This window comes from Halichoerus grypus, chromosome 15, assembly GCF_964656455.1.
Source record: "Halichoerus grypus chromosome 15, mHalGry1.hap1.1, whole genome shotgun sequence".
NCBI lineage: Eukaryota > Metazoa > Chordata > Mammalia > Carnivora > Phocidae > Halichoerus > Halichoerus grypus.
The window spans coordinates 50888271-50896503 of NC_135726.1; positions in this window are offsets into that span (position 1 = coordinate 50888271).

The following is an 8233-nucleotide window of genomic DNA, read 5'->3' on the forward strand; positions in this document are numbered from 1 at the left end:
GGTGGGGGAGACCAAGGACAAGCTGGAACCCCCAAGGAAGGACTCGAACCCCCATTGGTCCCCACTGCCCCCAACCTTGATGAAAGCGGTGTCCTGTGGGAAAAGCTGGCAACCATGGTCCCATTCTATTGGTGAGTGACCATGTGTGTGTTTACTTCTGAGTGATGGTGACTGTCTTTTTTTTTTTTTTAATGGGGGCCTCCCTGAACCTCTTGCTCTTCGTCTGTCTTGGCCACTGTGATATTTCTGCTGCCACCACTCCATGACACATTGTATCTTTGGGGCCAACTGCCTTAACATCTTCCTGGGAGACAAAGTTGGGTCCCCCTGACTTAGCTGGCTATACGTCTTGGTCTGTGTTTGTGACCACGTGCCGCTGTTTCTGAACCTACTTCTGGGCCACAGTGTTCCTGCCAGGGCCTGACCTTGGAGGGTCCACTGGGCTAAGGTCCTAAGGGCTGCTGTCACAAATGGCCACAACCCAGGGGGTGTAAAACAACAGGAAGTTATCCTCCTATAGTTCTAGAGGCCAGGAGTCTGAAATCAAGTGGTCAGCAGGGCCACGCTCCCTCCGACGGCTCCATGCCCCCTCTAGCACCTGCTGGCCCCCCGCACTCCGGGGCTGTAGCTACAACCCTCTGTTCCCCCTGCCTCCGTCTTCATGTGGCCTCTCCTTCCTGTGTCTCCTTCACAGGTCTGGGTCTCCTCTTCCGTCTCCTGTAAGGACACGGGTCAGTGGATTTAGGGCCCACCTAGATAATCCAAGATGATCTCATCTCGAGATCCTTCCCTTGATCTTATCTGCAAACACCTTCTTTCCAAATAAGGGCATGTTCACAAGTCCTAGGGGTTAGGATGGGGCCATATTTTTAAGGGGGGAGGGGCGCACCATTCAACCCCCTACGGAGGGTTACTGTTGGGCCCCGCAAACAGTGGTGCATGAGAACTTCCCGTGTGATAAGCCCCCCGCCCACGTAAGGCCACGCACAATGACCGTCTCTCCAGCAGACCGTGAGCTCTGGGAGGGCGGTGCCAGGCGTTCTTCCCTGCGGCCCCCCACTCACAGCAGCCAGCACACTGCCTGGCCCGGGCAGACCCTTGAGAAGTGATGGCCGCGGGAATGAGCCTCCTCCACCCCCACCCCTACCCTCCACGTCACGGCATCCGTGATTCTCTGTGGCTGCATCTGGTCCCGTGTCACCCTGTTCGACCCGTTTGAGGGTACGAATAGAAATGTAGGAGCGCCTGGGTGGCTCAGTCGGTTAAGCATCTGCCTTCAGCTCAGGTCATGATCTCAAGGTCCTGGGATCGAGCCCCTCATCTGACTCCCTGCACAGCCGAGAGTCTGCTTCTCCCTCTCCATCTACCCCTCTCCCCTGCCCATGCTCTCTCTGTGTCAAATAAATAAATACAACCTTTAAAAATAATAATAAATGTAAATATTAGTAGCCGTTTATTGGCCATGACAGCACCCATATTCCAGATGAGAAAACTGAGAACCAGAGAGAGCAAACCTCCCGTCCAAGCCCAGGTCTATGCCTCCAGAGCCCATGCTCGTAATCACGGGGCCCTCTCGCCATGCAAGAAACTCGTGTGTGGTTGTGTCTATTTTTTTTTTTTTTTTATTTGCGAGAGAGAGAATGAGAGACAGAGAGCATGAGAGGGAGGAGGGTCAGAGGGAGAAGCAGACTCCCTGCTGAGCAGGGAGCCCGATGCGGGACTCGATCCTGGGACTCCAGGATCATGACCTGAGCCGAAGGCAGTCGCTTAACCAACTAAGCCACCCAGGCACCCCTAGTTGTGTCTATTTTAACTGTGCACACCACGAGTGTGCTACTGGAAAGGATAAAAAGTGGGTGTGTCGTTGAGAGTATAGGCCCTGGCGTCAGAACTGAGTTCAAGTCCGGCCCTTCCATTTCCTGGCTGTATCTCCTTCATCAGGTGACGTCACGGCCCTAAGCCTGTTTCCTCACCTGTAGAAAGGAGGCACAATAATGGCGTTCACCTTGCCAGTTTGTCGTGAGGATTTTTTTTTAAGATCTTAAAATCCGAGCGGAAGGCAGATGCTTAATCCACTGAGCCTGGGAGGCGCCCCTGTCGTGAGGACTGAATTGTGTATAGTGCTTATAACAGCATGGTGCTGAGAAGGAACTCGATAAACGGGAATTGCTGTGGTTATCATCTGGGAATTGGTTTGTAGGGTGGCGAGGCGGGGGGAGAAAAGAGGATGGGACCTATTCTTTGTCTTGATGGAAAAATGAGGTAATGAAAGGCGCCTGGGTGGCTCAGATGGTTAAGTGTCTGCCTTCGGCTCAGGTCATGATCCCAGAGTCCTGGGGTAGAGTCCCGCATCGGGCTCCCTGCTCCTTGGGAGCCTGCTTCTCCCTCTGCCTCTCTCTCTCTCTCTCATGAATAAATAAATAAAATCTTAAAAAAAAAAATGAGGTAATGAAGTCCTAGCCTAGATGTGTGTATTAGCTAGACTTTTTATTCAGCTGTTCTGACAAAAACTAAAAAAATAGAGTGGCTTAAATAAGATGGAAGTCGACTTTTCTCTCATGTAAGGGTCCAGTTAACACACTGAGGACTAGAATAGTAGCTGGAGAATGTCAGAGATCCAGACTCCTACCTTGCTGCTCGTCTGCCTTCATCTCACATTTGTACCCTGTGGTCCAAGATGGTTGCTCCAGGGCCCACCATCACATCCACATCCCAACCATTGAGAAGAAAAAAGAAAGTCAGGTGTATGCCCCTGCCCTTTAAACTACAACCCAGGGCGCCTGGGTGGCTCAGTTGGTTAAGCGACTGCCTTCGGCTCAGGTCATGATCCTGGAGTCCCAGGATCGAGTCCCGCATCGGGCTCCCTGCTCAGCAGGGAGTCTGCTTCTCCCTCTGACCCTCCTCCCTCTCATGCTCTCGGTCTCTCATTCTCTCTCTCTCTCTCTCTCTCTCTCTCTCGCAAATAAATAAATAAATAAATAAATCTAAAAATAAATAAATAAATAAAATAAAATAAACTACAACCCAGAAATTATACATATCACGTTCTTTTGCCTAGAATTTAGTCATAGAGCCACAGCTATCACAAGGGAGACTGGAAAATGTCATTTTATCTGGGCAGCATATACCCAGCTAAAATTCTGAGGTTCTGTTATAAAAAGAAGAGGGGAGAAGGGTAACTAAGGGACAAGCATATCTGTCACACCGGGGCTCTGCTACCAAATGGCTATGTGACCCTGGGTGAAATGAGTTTATCATCCTGAGCCTCAGTTTCCTCATTGGCAAAATGGGATTAACACCGGCCACTCAGGGTTGAGTTGATGAGGATTTTTTTTTTTTATTTGAGAGAGAGAGCAGAAGTGGAGAGAGAGGCTGAGGGAGAAGAGAAGCAGACTCCCCGCTGAGCAGGGAGCCCGACGTGTGGCTCAGTCCCAGGACCCTGAGATCATGATCCGAGCTGAAATCAAGAGTCGGATACCCAACCAACTGGGTCACCCAGGTGTCCCAAGTTGATGAGGATTTAACGAGACTGTGGGTGCTTAGCACAGGGCCTGGCCCATTATCAGCCTGGAGTGTGTCTGTTGGGAATCTCCTCGTCCTTGTCAGTCCAGGATGTAGGTCTTTGTGTGTGAGAAACTATCCCCGGGTTCAAGAGCTGAACCCGGACCTGACCTTGGTAAGTTACTTCTCTAAAACAAAGGATCTGGCTTCTCCACACATGGAAATTCCCTCTCAGCCTCCTGACCTTGGGACTGGGCGCGTGCATGTCCTTACACACCCATCCCCCTTACATACCCATCCCCCTTCCCCTGCAGAAGGGCAGACTCCTAGGACCAGGGAGGAGGAGGCCCATAGACAGAGTCTCCAGCCCCAGCCCCCCAGACCTCACAGAATTAAGCACACATCCCTCAACCACTACCACCAAGACAGCTGTCCTTGTCTCTGACACTCCTAACATTCTCAAGCGAAAAGTCACATTTTCAAACGCATTTCTCGGGGGCCCCAGCCCCTGCTGCAAGTTTCACTTGTTATCACCACCGTGGGTAAATCCAGACACTCAGTCAGAGAATGTCTCTTCCAGGTGCATGCGTGAAATCTGCCAAATGTTAAATGCTGGTGCCATTCCCGAAAAACAAATTTTAAGAGCATGTGCATGAAGCAGAACACATCTGCTGGCTAAGTGTGTTTGCAGACCCTCTAAGCCAAACCACCACTTTACAGAAAGGGAAACTGAGGCCCGGAGAAGGTAAAAAACTGACTTGGTGAGCCTCTTGAGTCCAGGGTTCCAGGATTCATTATAACCAAGGGATGGAATCTGTCACTAGTCATGGAATGACCAACATCCTGTGCCTTCTGAGATGCAGTCTGGGTCTGTGCCCCCCACCCCCCTCTGAAGGACACAGCATCTCTTCTAGAATATTCCTGCCACCAGAATCTAATGACAAGGAAATATCAGACAAACTCAAACCCAAGGGGACATCATAACAAAAGAACTGGCCCGGCCTGTTCAAAAATGCCTACTTCATGGAACACAAAGAATGCCGGAGCCATTGTACCAAAGGGGACGGGAAACTGAATACAACTCATGACCTCGGTTTGGACACTGGACTGGAGAAAAACAGTTTTGCTCTGAAGAATAGTTTGGGGAGGCGCTTAGGTGGCTCAGCTGGTTAAGTGTCTGCCTTCCACTCGGGTCATGATCCCAAGGTCCTGGGATCGAGTCCCGCATCGGGCTTCTTGCTCAGCGGTAAGCCTGTTTCTGCCGCTCCCCATTTTTGTGCTCCCGCTCTCCATAAAATAAATAAAATAAAATAAAATAAAAAATGAAGGATAGTTTGGGGACAACTGGCACAGTGAATCTTGGCTGCACTGTTAGAGACTAGTCCTTTGTCATTGCCAAGCATCCTGATTGTGAGAACCGGACCGTGAATGGGTCTGAGAACATCCTTATGTGTGGAAATGTAAGTGTTTGGGGGCAAAGGGACATAATGTCTGAAACTTACTCTCCGATAATAGTTCGGAGGGGAGAAAGGCAGAGAGAGAGCCCATGATCAAGCCCGTGAGCAATTGTTAACCATTGGTGAATCCAGGTGAAGGGCACACAAGAAGTCTTTGTCCTATTGTTGCTACTTTCCTGTAAGTTTAAAAATGATTTCCAGGGGCGCCTGGGTGGCTCAGTCGTTAAGCGTCTGCCTTCGGCTCAGGTCATGATCCCAGGGTCCTGGGATCGAGCCCCGCATCAGGCTCCCTGCTCGGCGGGAAGCCTGCTTCTCCCTCTCCCACTCCCCCTGCTTGTGTTCCCTCTCTCGCTGTCCCTCTTTCTGTCAAATAAATAAATGAAATCTTAAAAAAAAAAAAAAGATTTCCAAAGAGAAAAAAATGACTGCGAATTAAAAAGTCAAGGTTTGAAAGTTGGAGGTTTAAGGCTCTGTGTCTCTACGAGTACCTAAGTCTGTGCATGCATCTGTGGTCAGGGTTTGGGGAATTGGGAGGGTGAATTTGCTGCTTCAGACGCGGCCTTGGGGCGTGACGGGGGCCTTAGGGCGTGGTTAAGGGGTGTGGCCAGACTAAGAGGCCTGGCTGGGATGAGAGGCAGGCCGCAGCCTGGAGGGCGGTCAGAACCTTGGGGCGGGGCCAGGGCCTCGGAGGTGTGGCGAGAGTTTGGGGGCGTGGCCTGAGAAGCTCGTTCCCGAAGGAGGTGAGTCTGTACTTGGAGCGCCCTCTTGTGGCTATCCTCGGGTCTAGCCTCCACTTTTTAAAAAACAGCTTCATGTTTTTAGAAAATTTTTAAAAATTAAAAAATAAAAACAGCTTTATTGAGACATAATGCATACACCATACAATTCAACTATTTAAAGTGTACAGTTCAATGGTTTTAGTAAATTCAAAGAGCTGTGCAATCATCATTACAATCAATTTAAAACCATGTCTTCACCCCAAAAATAAACCCCATACCCATTGGTAGTCACTCCCTATTTCTCCCCAATCCCTTTCAGCTCAGGCAATCCCTAATATACTTTCTGTCTGTATAGATTTGCCTATTCTGAACACTTTATATAAATTTAATCATACAGGGGCGCCTGGGTGGCTCAGTCAGTCAGGTGTCTGCCTTCGGCCCAGGTCATGGTCCTAGGGTCGTGGGATCGAGCCGGCATTGGGCTCCCTGCTTGGCGGGGAGCTTGCTTCTCCCTCTCCCTCTGCTGCTTCCCCTGATTGTGCGCCTTCCCTCCCTCTCAATCTCGATCTCTCTCTGTCAAATAAATAAATAAAATCTTTAAAAAAAATACGTGGGGCGCCTGGGTGGCTCAGTCGTTAAGTGTCTGCCTTCGGCTCAGGTCATGATCCCAGGGTCCTGGGATCGAGCCCCGCATCGGGCTCCCTGCTCTGCGGGAAGCCTGCTTCTCCCTCTCACACTCCCCTTGCTTGTGTTCCCTCTCTCGCTGTCTCTCTTTCTGTCAAATAAATAAATAAAATCTTAAAATAAATAAATAAATAAATACGTGTAATCATACAGTATATGGTATTTTGTGACTGGCTTCTTTCACTTAGCATAATGTTTTTGTTTTGTTTTAATTGTTTTTTTAAGTAGGCTCCACGCCCACCATGGAGCCCGATGCTGGGCTTGAACTCATAACCCTGAGATCAAGACCTGAGCTGAGAGCAAGAGTCTTGAGCTGAGATCAAGAGTCTGATGCTTAACCACCTGAGCCACACAGGCGCTCCTAGCATAAGGTTTTTGAGGTTCATCCACTTCATGGCATTCATTCCTTTTAATGGTTGAATAATCTTCCATTGTACGGGTACACTGCTTTTAATTTACCCACTTACCAGTTGATGGACATGTAGGTTATTTCCACAAATGTTTGCAGGGATGCATGTTTTCAGTTCCCTGGAATATATCCGCATAGGAGGGGACTTGCTGGGTCATACAGTAATTCTATTTTGCCATAGATAAACTCTCTTTATTTCCTCTACTTTGAGGAGCTGCCAAATTGTTTTCCAAAGCAGCTGCACCGTTTACATTCCCACCAGCAGTGTATGAGGGTTCCAATTCCTCCACAGCCTCCCCAGTACTTATTATCTGTCTTTTCCATTACAGCCACCCTAACAGGTGTGAAGTGGTAGCTCATTGTGGTTCTGATTTTCATCCAACTGATAATGATGTTGCGGATCTTTTCGTATCATTCACTGCTTTTGGATCCACTATGCGGCTAGATGAACTCTTAGCCACTTTGCCATATTTGATCCAGATTTTTCAAATTAAGGCATTCATGACATGGTTGAAGTCTTGGCGCGTCCTTCGATGAAGGACATTGAAGTCTTGGTGTGCCCTGCATGTCATGTTCAGCATGACCTCCCATGTTTTCATACCATGACCACATAGAGATGCATCCCCAACTAATCTACAGCATTGGTTTTGCAGGCTTTCAAGCCTGATATAAACGACATTGCCCTGTAATCCTTCTGCACCTGTTTTTTATTATTAATTATTATTATTATTATTACTCATTATATCAGTTTCCTAGGGCTGCTGTAACCAAGGACCGCAAACTGAGTGGCTTAAAGCAACAGAAATTTATTTCCTCCCCATTCTGGGAAGTAGGAACCCAAAATCAAGATGTTGGCAGGGCTGTGTTCTCTTTGAAGGCTCGAGAGGAGGATCCTTCCTTGCCTCTTCTTAGCTTCTGGTGTTTGCCAGAAATTCTTGACATTCTTTGGCTCTGATCTCTGCCTCTGACACCATGTGACTTTCTTCCATGTATGTACCTGTGTCCGTGTCCAAATTTCCAATCATGTTGGGTTTACGGCCGACCCTAATAGTATGACCTCATCTTAACTTGGTGACATCTGCGAGAACTCTACTTCTAAATAAGGTCACATTCTATTTCTACATGTTGTTCTAGTGGACTTGAGTTTGGGGGTGGGGCGCACTATTCAACCCAGTACACTCATCATTATGTTTTTAGGACTCACACTATTGGTATGTGTATCCAATCCATTCATTTGAACTGCTGTGTGGGAGGCCTTTGTGAGAGTTTACAGCAATTTATTCATCCCTCCTGCTGGTGATGGCCTTACCTTGTTTCCAGTTTTCTCCACTTCCGACAAGACTGCAATTAACATTTCTGAACACGTCTCTTGGAGTTTCTTAGGGCAGTAATTTTCAAACTGCCCAAAAAGATTCATTAGTGGGTTAGTGAAATCAATTTAGTGGGTTGCAAACATGATTTTC